Genomic DNA, 13415 nt, shown 5'->3' with positions numbered 1-13415 from the left:
GTCTCGGACTCTAAACATGCATTGGTGAGTTTTATCCTTGACTCTGATTTAAATAAAAAGTCTCCATGTTTTGTGTGGACCACTCAATCCTAAAAAAATCTTGGGGTAATGTTAAAGGGGTTGTTCTCTTCTAGGATAACTGATTCTCCTTCCAAATGTTTCCCAAATTTATAATAAAAAGCTTACACTTGTGTCCGGTGGTGGCACTGATCCAGTGGTGTCAGGGCTCATGTTCCAGGGCTTCATGTGAAGTTGAGTCCTGTCACCGCCGGCTTCTCTTTGCTCCGGTGTCCAAAGGCGGAAATCGACAGGAAGTGACCGGCAGCCCCATAGATGAGTAGCATAGGTACAAGTTCTATCTGTGAGAAACTGACGTCTGAATGAGTCTTCAGAAAATTAGTAGGAAGTGCAATTCTGTATCACAAATGGCTGAGCTTTGATGGGAAGCTCTACATGGGGGCCAAGATCACCGCCTGCTTAACTACAGAGAGCTGTTCCAGTGCTCATGGCCAAAATGCAATGTACAGAGGTTTGCCCCTTCAGCCAGCTGATAGAGGTGTAGGTGTTGGCTTCCTAAAGGCCCAGTCACACTAAACAACATCGCTAGCAACATCGCTGCTAACGAACAACTTTTGTGACGTAACAGTGATGTTGCTAGTGATGTCGCTGTGTGTGACATCCAGCAACAACCTGGCCCCTGCTGTGAGGTCGTTCGTTGTTGCTGAATGTCCTGGGCCATTTTTTAGTTGTTGCTCTCCCGCTGTGAAGCACAGATCACTGTGTGTGACAGCGAGACAGCAACAACTGAATGTGCAGGCAGCAGGAGCCAGCTTCTGCGGACTCTGGTACCACAGTAAACATCGGGTAACCAAGAAGCCCTTGCCTTGGTTACCCAATATTTACCTTCGTTACCAGCCTCCGCCGCTCTCAGCTGTCAGTGCCGGCTCCTGCTCTGTGCACATGTAGCTGCAGTACACATCGGGTAATTAACCCCATGTGTACTGTAGCTAGGAGTGCAGGGAGCCAGCGCTAAGCAGTGTGCGCTGGTAACCAAGGTAAATATCGGGTTGGTTACCCGATATTTACCTTAGTTACCAAGTGCAGCATCGCTTCCACGCAGCGCTGCTGGCTGGGGGCTGGTCACTAGTTGCTGGTGAGCTCACCAGCAACTCGTGTAGCCACGCTCCAGCGATCCCTGCCAGGTCAGGTTGCTGGTGGGATCGCTGGAGCGTTGCAGTGTGACATCTCACCAGCAACCTCCTAGCAACTTACCAGCGATCCCTATCAGGTTGGATCGTTGTTGGGATCGCTGGTAAGTTGTTTAGTGTGACTGGGCCTTAACCGATCTGATATGGATACCCTAGACCTCTAGTATAGAGGGTCATTGCGGATATGGTCTCAGTGGTTTAGTGTTATGAAATCCCTGGAGTCCATTAGGTTCAGGCCTCCATCTTTTAACTTAGGTTCCAAACTTAAGAACACTTATTTATCTCCTAACCAAGATAGGAGCTAACTTCCCAATGGATGGGGTCCAACCGCTGGGATTCCCATTGTTTCTGAGAATTGGCTCTAAGCCCCATGACTGGAGCGGTGGTAATCATGCACTCTGCAACGCCATTCATTCTTATGGGAGTGCTGAAGACCAGCTGAAACCAGTGTTCAGTTATCTCCAGCTGTCCTATTAAGAATTAATGGAGCCGCAGTGCGCATGATTAACGGACTACCACTTCATCCATATTAGCCTTTTCAGATCCATGATTCTCTGTATCAGTGGGATTTCCAGAAGTCATATCATGAAATTATCCCATATGCTAGTTGGGGGATAACTTCCAAACTTGAGTACCTCTTTAATGGTATGTGCCCAGCATGAGTACTCACTGCCTCCTGGACGCAGCGGGTCCTGACCTGCGGGGCTGCGAGTCTCCTCCGCAGGAGATCGCAACTGCTTGTACCCACGATCGGGATTCATTGTTCTGCGGTCTCTTACTTGTGTTCTCCCCACGGAGGACGCATGCAATTCCACAGCAAAGAATTGATGTGCTGTGTTCTGGAAAGACGCACCGCAGGTCAGTGTTTGCTGCGGAAAAAACAAGCACAGTGGGCACGGGATTTCAAGAAATCCATCCACTATACTTGTACTGTACAACGCAGTGCTTTGGACGCAGCTGAAGCATTCTGCATCCAAAACTCTGCAAACCCTGATTGTGGGCACGTACCCTAATAATGGCTCAGAAGGAAGGAGGGAAGATTTAAGGGCAAAAACAGTTTTTCCTGTACATTATATTAGAAAAGTTGAAAAACTTCCAGAAACATATCATTAATAAAATGGACACAAAAAATGCCTATCCAACCAAAGATATGAAGTGATGAGCGAGCACTACCGTGCACTGTATTCATGACTAGCAGCTGGACGCTCCGATGGGCACATCTCGAGTATCCCAGTATAATGAAAGTCAATGGAGGACTTGAGCATTTTTCTGGGAAACCTTCTGCAAAAATGTTTAAGTCCTCCATTGACTTCCATTATACTTGGGTCCTTGAATCGTACCCATCCGAGCATCCAACTCCTTGTTATGAGTACCAAGCATGGTAGTGCTCACTCGCCACTAATCGTTACGAGTACCTGAGCATGGTAATGCTCGCTCATCACTAATTATATGGGAAGCCAGGGAGTGCCAGGCTGGCAGTGATGTATGTGTAAGCTACAGGAAACTGGACCCCTCCAGCCCTGCTCTGTGGATGTAATACTAGCCCGAGTCTTTAATATGTGCTTCGTGTTTAGTCCAAATCTACATTACATGACGATACCGGCTTGTGGCCACACACACACTACTGTACTCCTTTTCAGAAAACACAATCTAAAATGAAAGTTGTTGGAAAGTCACACGTACATAGATTTTTGTGGCTAAATAAGATTTTTTGGTGGGGAAAGTCATGAAAGTTTATAAAGGGATTGTTAAAAAAATCACAACTTAGGTCTGTGCTGCATTTAGGTGACTTCTTTGTCCGTGTGTAGCCTGCAGGCTTTCTTTCATTCATCTAGGTTGTAAATTGATCTCTTTGAAAAATCCATGAGTTTCCAATTACAGCCCAGAAACACCGACTGCCTTCATTCTTGTTTCACAGGGGAAGAGCTTAGCAGTCTTTAAATCCTGTGGGTAATTGATAGAAACTACAAAAAAAAAAACCCAAAAGCTCCATCTCCATATTGCAACTGAGACTTCTGCATCTTGAGATTTATTTTTTTCTCTGAATAGGTCTTTAAAAAAAAATTAGTGAAAAAGCGCACATCACATCTTTGCTAGTGATGAGTGAACTCTGATGGTGAAAGTCCGGATCCATGCTGGATACATAGTATCTGTGCACCGACCCCAGGCCCGCACTTCTCACGGAATTCCGGGTAACTATCTGGATCCTGCCACCTGAATAATAATAAAAGAAAATACGGATAAGCAGGAGCATTATGCTTGCCGATTCTCCCGCGCAGCTGTAACACTACTTCCGGGGCCACTCATTAACTTCATGCATAGTCCCTGCTATCCCTGCCCAGCGGCAGTCCCGGCATCTGTGATTAGTTGCAGTCAGACCACATCCCCACCCTGTGTGACAGCGTGTCTGACTGTTTGTATTCGAGCACACGGTCTGCGTGTCTATAGTGCTGTAAAAATAAATTAAAATTGGTATTGGATCCCCCATATGCCCAGCATAGATAAAGCATACAGCTGCAGCCCCCAGCCGTGTGCTTATCTTTGCTGTGTAGAAAAATATGAGGGACCCCATGTGGCTTTTTTTTTTAATTAAATAAGAAATTTTAAGAAATGGCGTTCAATGCCCATCCATGATGAAGCCAACAGCAGCTGCCGGCTAGTATTCTCAAGCTGGTGAGGCCTATGATTTCTGGGGTCCCCACAGCCTTAAAATAGCAGCTTGCAGCTGCTCAGAGTTGTTGCATCTATTTAGATGTGACAATTCTAGCACTTTACCTGGCTCATCCTGAGTGCCCTGTTGCGATGGTAATCTGGGTAATATAAAGGGTCAGTGACAGCTCACAGCTGCCACTAAGCCCTAGATTGGTTCTGACATAATCCACATAAGATTCCACGACTATTCCGGCTCTGCTACATACATACTGAAGTCACAGCATGTGGGCTCAGAATATGGGCTTCAGGCAGAGACTAAGTCAGTTGTGAGCAGTGACATCACTCAGTTTATCTGCAGTCATAGCTGGAGGTTTCCACGGTACCCCACTTGTGACTGCAGGTAAACTGACCTCAGGTGACCTCATTAAATTGTGACCTCACCTCAGGTGAACTTAGTTTACAGACCTGTATCTCCTGGCATAAAAACAGTTTGTTGTTTTTTTTGGTTTTCTTTTTAGCCAAATAGATGCACATTCGGTGCTGAAAATTTATACACTATATATTAATCTGTGCTGGGCATCATAATATGGAGGGGGGGACCAAATGCCAATTTGTTTTAGTTATACACCACTATTGGGACACAGAGCGTGTGTGATTCCAAACAGTCAGACTCGCAGTCACACAAGGTGGGGGCGTGCATGGCCTGACTGCAACCAATCAGATGCCGGGACTGCCGGTGGGCGGAGAGCCGGACTGCCCATTGATTTCCATTATACTCATTACTCGAGTCCACCCCGTCAGATTCTCACCTGCTCAATTCGAGTAATGAGCACTATAATGCTTGCTTATCATTTAGTAATAAGCACTGCCAGTGCAGTTTCAAACCTATGAAGAAAGCATGAAAACAAGCAAACACTGATGATGTATGAAACATTACAATCTTCATTGGAAATGCTTTAGGTAAAAATTAAAAAAAAAACAAAACTGATTAAAATGAATCAGCATGATCGAGTTCAGACAGTGTGTGTGTGTGTGTGTGTGTAAACCTAAACATAGCACCTTTTAAAATAGGCTCAAGGTCCCCACCGCAGCTGACGCGTGTTTAGCACAATGTGCTTTGTCAGGGGGTAGTGCAGTTGGTGAGACAAGTGATGAGAACTATCAATATGATGCAGTTTGCTGATTGTCCATATAATACATTGATTTTTTTTTTTCTCAGCAGCTATTATTCTACCGTCAATTACAGGAGCATTTACAGTGTTCTGTGTTACAGAATGGTGATGTATCCAGAAAAATTGGACTGCATACGGATGGTTCGTGTGATGTCCATTATTATTTATTTATTTTTTTTCTCTAGCACCCACACTTAATTAATAATAATAATAATAATTCACCATTGATACCATGGTGCTGTAGATGGGAGGAGGTCACATACAAAATACAGATGTTGATTACAGTACACAGGCTATATCAATGACAGACTGGCACAGAGGGTGAGGGCCCTGCCCCTCTGAGCTTACATTCACATGACCTCTTTTGCAGGCCCATTCTGGTTGCAGTTCCTGGCCTGGTTCTCCTGACTTGTATCCCTTGGATTCTGTGGTCAGGCCAGATATTGCAGTCTGGATGAAGACCTCGATATGTGAGAGCAGCCTCCAGACCTTCCTCAGAATGTGCTCCGCTTCCGGACCGATCTCCAGCGGTGTGCGGAGTACTGGCTGCCTCTGTAGGTGGTAGTGAAGGTTACCCAAGGTAGTAACATATAGTGTAATTGTGGCGCCCTGGACAAGCCAGGGGCCACAAAGCACAACACCCACACACCCCACACTCCCGGTCAGGCACACCGAAGTCAAACACAAAACCCTTGTTGCCTTCCTCCAAGGGCTGATGTCCACACCAGGGAGTGGGCCAGGCGGTTGGCCCCGCCCACCGAGGAGTTCACAGTCCTGGAGGCGGGAAAAGCAAACAGATCAGTTTTGGAGGTGAAAGTGGAAGGAAGGAGAGTGGTAGTGGAGCAACTAACTGACAGCGTCCGGGTGTGTGGCCCGGGCGGTACAGCAAGGTTGGCAGACGGTGGTGACCGTCTGCAGGAGTGACCGATTGGAGTCTACCGTAAGGACCGTGGACGGGCGGTGGCCTGGCGGTACCGGACCGGTACACAAAGAGAAGTCAGCACCATCTGGCAGGGGTTTACGGACCCTGACAAGGCTAGGAGTCGCCGTGAATTTGTCGAATCCGTCAGCGAAGGGAACCTCCTGGGTTCCCCAGCAGCCAAGTCCCGACCAAAAGGCAACCGCCCAACCGTGAGAGGGAGACACCGCCACCGCCAAGGCAACCGTTTTCCAGGGCCAGAGCCTGCGGGCAAAAAGGGGCTCCTCCAGCCCATATCCAAGCTGGGGAGCGGGTTACCGGTGGGAACCCATCGTAACCATCTACCGTACATAGGTGCAGGGAAAGACAGTCACCATCAACCTGCCGGGAGCAGAAACCACCGCAGCCGTCAGTGGGACCCGTCTATCCAGCCGTGTGTTTTACCGAGAACTGTGTCTTCATCATTGGCTGAGTGAGTACCACCGTGCCGTGCGGCACAGCGCAGCCCCCGCGACCCTGCACCTCACCTGGCCCCGTAACCCGCCTGCCATCCATCCTTTCCCCATCACCGTGCCCCGGGACAACCAACCCCCTACTCACGGAGGGGAGAACTAACAACAAAGCTGCTCCCTGTCACCCTTCCCGGGATCCCCGTCCAGAGCAGCGGTCGTGTCACTAATATCACCACAACCGTGGGTGGCGTCACGGACAATACTCAAATCCACCATCCAATCAATCCCTACCCCTTTTCACTCACGGGCGAGGAACGCCGCTAGAGTCCCCGGGATCTGGCCCACCGCTCGAGCCACCGCCGAGCAGCAGCAGCCGGACCCGGGCAGTGGGAGAGCGCAGCGTCCCCTCCTCCGCCCGCGACAACTTGGCGTCACGAACAGGATCTTACCGCTCTGCCGTCTGGTAGAGGTGCGCCTTGTTACCGCCGGAGGTGTCCGGCCGGAAAATTTGTGAAGCCGCCATCTTGGGCGCGAAGAATTCCCGCTCGAGCGTCTCCTCGAGTAGTGGAGGCGCGAAGGCCAAAACCCCGCCCCTGTAGAGAAGGAGCCGGAAAAAGACTAAGGGGGACGAAATTGCGACTGGTCGCATGTGAGCGCAGCTATAAAGGCAGGGACGCCAGGACCCTGCGGCCATCTTGTTCCTGGGAGAGGCCGCCAGCAAGATGTATATGCTGTCCCGTAGCACCGTGGCCCCCCGCGCCTGGAACCGCGGCGTGGGTGGAGATCCGGACCGCGCAGCTCCAACAACGGCTGCAGGTCAAAATGCAGCTCTTCCTGGAGGAGTGGGAGGCCGACATGGCGGAGGTTGTAGAGACCGTGCGGAGACGCGAGGAGGAAGTTGCGGAAGGGAGGGTGAGTGACCCATCCCCCTGTGCCCCTAGTGGGTCGGTCATCGCGGCCGAGGGACCCGGTCCATGCCTGCTCGCCCAGCTACCTCCTCCGCTACCCGTACCGGCCGCCGCGCCCCCGTCACTAGGCCCGCTACCCCCACAACCGGTAGCGGTACCCTGCACGTCCGCCCCGGCGGATCGACCTGCAGCCGGAGCCCGGGACCGACCGGAAGTGCTGCCCTGGAAAGTCCAGAAGCCCGAACCGGAGGCATTTACAGAGACTTCCCCGGAGCCGACAGGCCGCTCCGTGCAGAAGGCCCAGCGGAAGAAAGCCCCTGTGCCCGTCCCCCACACCTCGGCTGAGGTTGCGCCGGGTTGCCGCTGCAAAGCAGCACCCCAGGCCAAGTCACCGCGGGACCTCCCACCTAGATTGCCAGTGGTGGGCAGTGTCCAAAAGGTCTCGCGGGGCCCGACCCGTGCGCCGGAGCTCGCAGCAGCACCGTATTGGGACAGGGAGCCAATACCGCTGGGCCCGGAGATTGCGGAGAGGGAAAGGAAGAAGGCGGAGATGGTAGCCCGAACGATCCGGGAGAAGGAGAGCCTCCGCCAAGCGACCTTCCGTGTCCGGGGCCCCCTGTATGAAGGGCAGGTGAGGCGGTTTGATGTCCGCCGGGGCTTTGGCTTCATATATGAGCCGGGACTGGAAGCCGAGGTCTTCATAGCCCGGCAGGACGTTAACGCCCACCTGCCAGAAGAGCATCCAGGCCGCAACTTGATGCCAGGGGACCTGGTACAGTACACCCGGCACTGTGGGGAGAGGGGGTGGTTTGCGCTGGAAGCCAAGCTGAGGGGCAACCAGGAGGCCCGGGTGTCCACCGTGTCCCCTCCCCCAGCCGATACCGAAGAGTCGGAGTAAGGGCAGCGGAAAACCGTTGTCATTGTCCCCCGTTGGGACCACAAGAGTGCTGTTAACAGTTTTGAGAAATAAGCAAATGATTTACCGAAGAGTTACCTGATTGTCAGCTTGATTGAAACCGGTCGTTGCCGGCACCGTTGTCCCTGTAGGGACTGTCTACAAAAGTTGCATAAGGGAATCCTTATGAACAGGCCCGAGAACTAGCATGGCAACCACAAACTTGTGGCATGTAAATAATGTTGTTGTGGCTTTCACCGTGACCGCCTCCGGAGAGGCAGATTGGAGGAAGGGCCCGCAGTGGAGTAGGCTGGGGCCCAGCCACCACCGCAACCGGTGGCAATCCTCTGGGGGTTTCAGGGGTTCCCCATGGACGTGGGTCCCCTGAAAAGGACAGAACCCGCTCGGGCAACTTGTGCTGGACTGGGGTCAAGGGATGCTGCCTTGGGTGGGAGAGAGCGGAAGCCATAACCGTAACGTTTAAGTAAGAGTACCTCCCGATGTGGGAAGATGTTAATATAATTGTAATGTGTTACCGTTTTACCTTTTTCTATTTTTCAGTTGTGAAAATAAAACTGGTGATGGACGGGCAGCCCGCGGACGGTCTGCATTTAACTAAGGGGGAATGTGGCGCCCTGGACAAGCCAGGGGCCACAGAGCACAACACCCACACACCCCACACTCCCGGTCAGGCACACCAAAGTCAAACACAAAACCCTTGTTGCCTTCCTCCAGGGGCTGATGTCCACACCAGGGGGTGGGCCAGGCGGTTGGCCCCGCCCACCGAGGAGTTCACAGTCCTGGAGGCGGGAAAAGCAAACAGATCAGTTTTGGAGGTGAAAGTGGAAGGAAGGAGAGTGGTAGTGGAGCAACTAACTGATAGCGTCCGGGTGTGTGGCCCGGGCGGTACAGCAAGGTTGGCAGACGGTGGTGACCGTCTGCAGGAGTGACCGATTGGAGTCTACCGTAAGGACCGTGGACGGGCGGTGGCCCGGTGCTACCGGACCGGTACACAAAGAGAAGTCAGCACCATCTGGCAGGGGTTTACGGACCCTGACAAGGCTAGGAGTCGCCGTGAATTTGTCGAATCCGTCAGCGAAGGGAACCTTCTGGGTTCCCCAGCAGCCAAGTCCCGACCAAAAGGCAACCGCCCAACCGTGAGAGGGAGACACCGCCACCGCCAAGGCAACAGTTTTCCAGGGCCAGAGCCTGCGGGCAAAAAGGGGCTCCTCCAGCGATTATCCAAGCTGGGGAGCGGGTTACCGGTGGGAACCCATCGTAACCATCTACCGTACATAGGTGCAGGGAAAGGCAGTCACCATCAACCTGCCGGGAGCAGAAACCACCGCAGCAGTCAGTGGGACCCGTCCATCCAGCCGTGTGTTTTACCGAGAACTGTGTCTTCATCATTGGCTGAGTGAGTACCACCGTGCCGTGCGGCACAGCGCTGCCCCGCGACCCTGCACCTCACCAGGCCCTGTAACCTGCCTGCCATCCATCCTTTCCCCATCACCGGGCTCCGGGACAACCAACCCCCTACCCACGGAGGGGAGAACTAACAACAAAGCTGCTCCCTGTCACCGCTCCCGGGATCCCCGTCCAGAGCAGCGGTGGTGTCACCAATCACCACAACCGTGGGTGGCGTCACGGACAATACTCAAATCCACCATCCAATCAATCCCTACCCCTTTTCACTCACGTGCGAGGAACGCCGCTCGAGTCCCCAGGATCCGGCCCACCGCTCGAGCTACCGCCGAGCAGCAGCAGCCGGACCCGAGCAGTGGGAGAGCGCAGCGTCCCCTCCTCCGCCCACGACATAATCACTTGCATCTCAGCTGTACAATAGTATATTAATAATGTAGCTTGTCATGGCTTTTTTTGGAGATCAGCTGTGAAGTGACACTATATAGACCCTGTTCTTCTGTGGAGTGATGCCGTCACTTGCTTAGGTACCATTCCTGCTATAAATATAGGTGAGTCAGCCGCTGCCTGCATGACCCGGGCTGTGAGTCAGCAGGAGTGTCTGTCCTCACTAGATTCCTGCTGCTTGTCTCATGTTCGAGTGTTGTGCTCTACATTACTTTGTCACGTGTCACTAGTGTCATGTTAGAGCAGTAGGTTACTCAGCCAAGACACAACACAGGACGGAGGAGGCCAAACTTACCAATACGTGGTCTCAGTACCAGTATTCTGGGGCCTGTCACTGTGAAGATTCAGTACTATCCGCAGGGATCATGCTAAAAAGCAGAACAGATTGCTACATAGCTGTGTGATGAGATTCAGTACAGCCTGTCTCTGCGATCATTTCTACCTCTGCTCTTTTCTGGGCAGTTCTATCAATGTTTAACTGACTGCTTTGTACAAGTGTGTATACAGCTCTGGAAAAAATTGAGACCACTGCAAAATTGTCAGTTTTTCTGATTTTTCTCTTATTTTTGAGTAAAATGTAAATTGTTCTTTTATTCTATAAACTACTGGCAACATGTCTCCAAATTTTCAAGCAATAAATTTTGTATTTTCTGAAAATGAGAACTGGTTAAAATAACAAAACAATCCATTGCTTTTAGACCTCAAATAATGCAAATAAAAAAAGGGGATAATCATTTTAGAAACAACAATACTAATGATTAAACTCAGGAAGAGTTCAGAATTTAATATTTTGTGGAATAACCATGATTTTTAATCACAGCTTTCATGCGTCTTGCCATGCTTTCCACCAGTCTTTCATACTGCTTTTGGGTGACCTTATGCAAAAATGTAAGCAGTTCTTCTTTCTTTGATGGCTTATGACTATCCATCTTTCTCTTGATTACATTCCATAGGTTTTCAATGAGGTTTAGGTCTGGAGATCGGACTGGCCATGAAAGGGTTTTGATGTGATGTGGTGGTCCTTCATCTACACATTGATTGACCTAGCTGTGTGGCATGGCGCATTGTCCTGCTGGAAAAAAACAGTCCTCAGAGTTGGGGAACATTGCCTGAGCAGAAGGAAGCAACTGTTATTACCGAATAACCTTGTATGTGGCTTGATTCATATGTCCTTCACAAATTTTAATCTGCCCAATTTCTAGAGTAAGGTAATCTTCTTTGATGAGTCTAATTTTCAGCTTTGCACAACACTTGGTTGTCTAAGGCTATGTGCCCACGGGACTCTGTACCTGCAGATATATCCGCAGGTGCGTCCACAGGTTTACCGCAGCTGCCCGCCGGCATCCGCAGCTATTTTTAGCTGCGGTAGTACAGCAGAATAGCTGCGGGAAACCTGAGGACTTTCATGCGATTTTTTTACCTGCGGACGTCCCGGCCTTTATCTCCATAGTGGAGCACTGGGATTTCCGCAGGTAATTCCGCAGGAATAATTGACATGCAGTTATGTGTGACTGCGGGACATCCGCAGCATATTCCGCAGCCGCACACTCCGCAGCGTGGACACACACTCCCCATGTCCCATAGGATAACATGGGGAGTGTCTGTACATGCTGAAACCTGTGGATTTATCTGGAAAATCCAGATAAATCCACAGGTTTTCCGCGGCAAAATCCGCAGAAGCAAGCGCGTCAGACGGAGACCTGGAGAGGCGTACAAGCCACAGTGTCTTGTACCCACTGTGAAATTTAGTGGAAGATCGGTGATGATCTGGGGATGCTTCAGCAAGGCTGGAAATGAGCAAATCAAACTTTGCGAAGGACGTATGACTCAAGCCGCATACAAGGTTATCCTTGAAAAACAGTTGCTTCCTTCTGCTCAGGCAATGTTCCCCAACTCTGAGGACTGTTTTTTCCAGCAGGACAATGCACCATGCCACATAGCTAGGTCAATCAATGTGTAGATGAAGGACCACCACATCAAAACCCTGTCATGGCCAGCCCAATCTCCAGACCTGAACCCCATTGAAAACCTCTAGAATGTAATCATAGGAAGATGGATAGTTACAAGCCATCAAACAAAGAACTGTTTAAATTTTTGCATAAGATCACCCAAAAGCAGTGTGAAATACTGGTGGACAGCATGCCAAGACACATGAAAGCTGCGAATAAAAATCGTGGTTATTTTTCAAAATATTGATTTCTGAACTCGTCCTGAGGTAAAACATTATTAGTATTGTTGTTTCTAAATTATTATGAACTTGTTTTCTTTACATTATTTGAGGTCTGAAAGCAATGCATTGTTTTTGTTATTTTGACCATTTCTCATTTTCAGAAAATAAATACAAAATGTATTGCTTGCAAATTTGGAGTTATGTTGTCAGTAGTTTATAGAATAAAAGAACAATTTACATTTTACTCAAATATATCTATAAAGAGAGAAATCAGAAAAACTGACAATTTTGCAGTGGCCTCTAAATTTTTGCCAGAGCTGTATAAAGGCAGTGGTCACTGATCGGACCGCCCATTGGACCCCTTAGAAAGAGCAGAGAGGTGTAAATGATTAAAACACAGAATCTATACTCTCAAAATTGTACATAATCTTCTCCGCTCCTCCTGCAGAGTGGACTGCATTTTCATGGTGATGGCTCCCTTTATATAGTGCTATGCAGCCCTCCTGATTCCAACTAACCTTTGAATGATTATGGACTGTACACGTATGTGCGTTCATGGTGCTGAGCACCCCCCTTCTCATGGTGTGAGTGTTGTTCATCAGTATTCTGCACTTGCACTACCTCTGCTGTTTATCACTGAGGCCTGTCTGCATTCGCCCAGTATTGGGCAGTATGGCCTGTGTGTGATGGGTTTGGGTTTCGTGCATTCAGGCAATGAGCATGCGTTGTGGAGGACATCCAATTGATTATACATCACAATAGATCAGTGTGTCTTAAGAGTTGGACAAACAAGTGCTGTGATGGCTGCGGTAAGGGTAGCCAGAAGCTAGCATCACTGGTCACCTGATGTGTGTACAGCACTGGGTGGTGATGGGGCTCTGACCCTAAAATAGGATTGTGCTTCACATTCAGCAGAAGGGGAACCATTTATGTGCTGTGTCAGTGACTTTTTACCTTGATGCACCTTGTAAGTATCATTTTTAGGCCGGTTTCACACATCATTTTTTTGGCATGCCTTTTCAAGTGGGCGTTTTTGTTGATTTGTTTTTGATCAAACTTTCCAATTTACCTATGGGAAAAACACTGTGCATATTTTACTGTTTGACTATAAGGTGTATATTTTTTTTTTTTTTTTTTTTACTCCCTCCATACAGGAAAAATTAAATGAAA

General features: G+C 49.7%; 1 protein-coding gene across 2 annotated transcripts in view; it reads left to right on the top strand.

The window, feature by feature from the left end:
* Positions 1 to 13415, top strand: part of LPIN2 (lipin 2) — a 134064-nt gene that overhangs the window by 11722 nt on the left and 108927 nt on the right. The window lies entirely within an intron of this gene.

The sequence above is a fragment of the Anomaloglossus baeobatrachus genome, chromosome 6, assembly GCF_048569485.1.
Source record: "Anomaloglossus baeobatrachus isolate aAnoBae1 chromosome 6, aAnoBae1.hap1, whole genome shotgun sequence".
Taxonomy (NCBI): Eukaryota; Metazoa; Chordata; class Amphibia; order Anura; family Aromobatidae; genus Anomaloglossus; species Anomaloglossus baeobatrachus.
The sequence above is the reverse complement of the archived record's forward strand: the minus strand, read 5'-3'. Positions and strand labels throughout refer to the sequence as shown.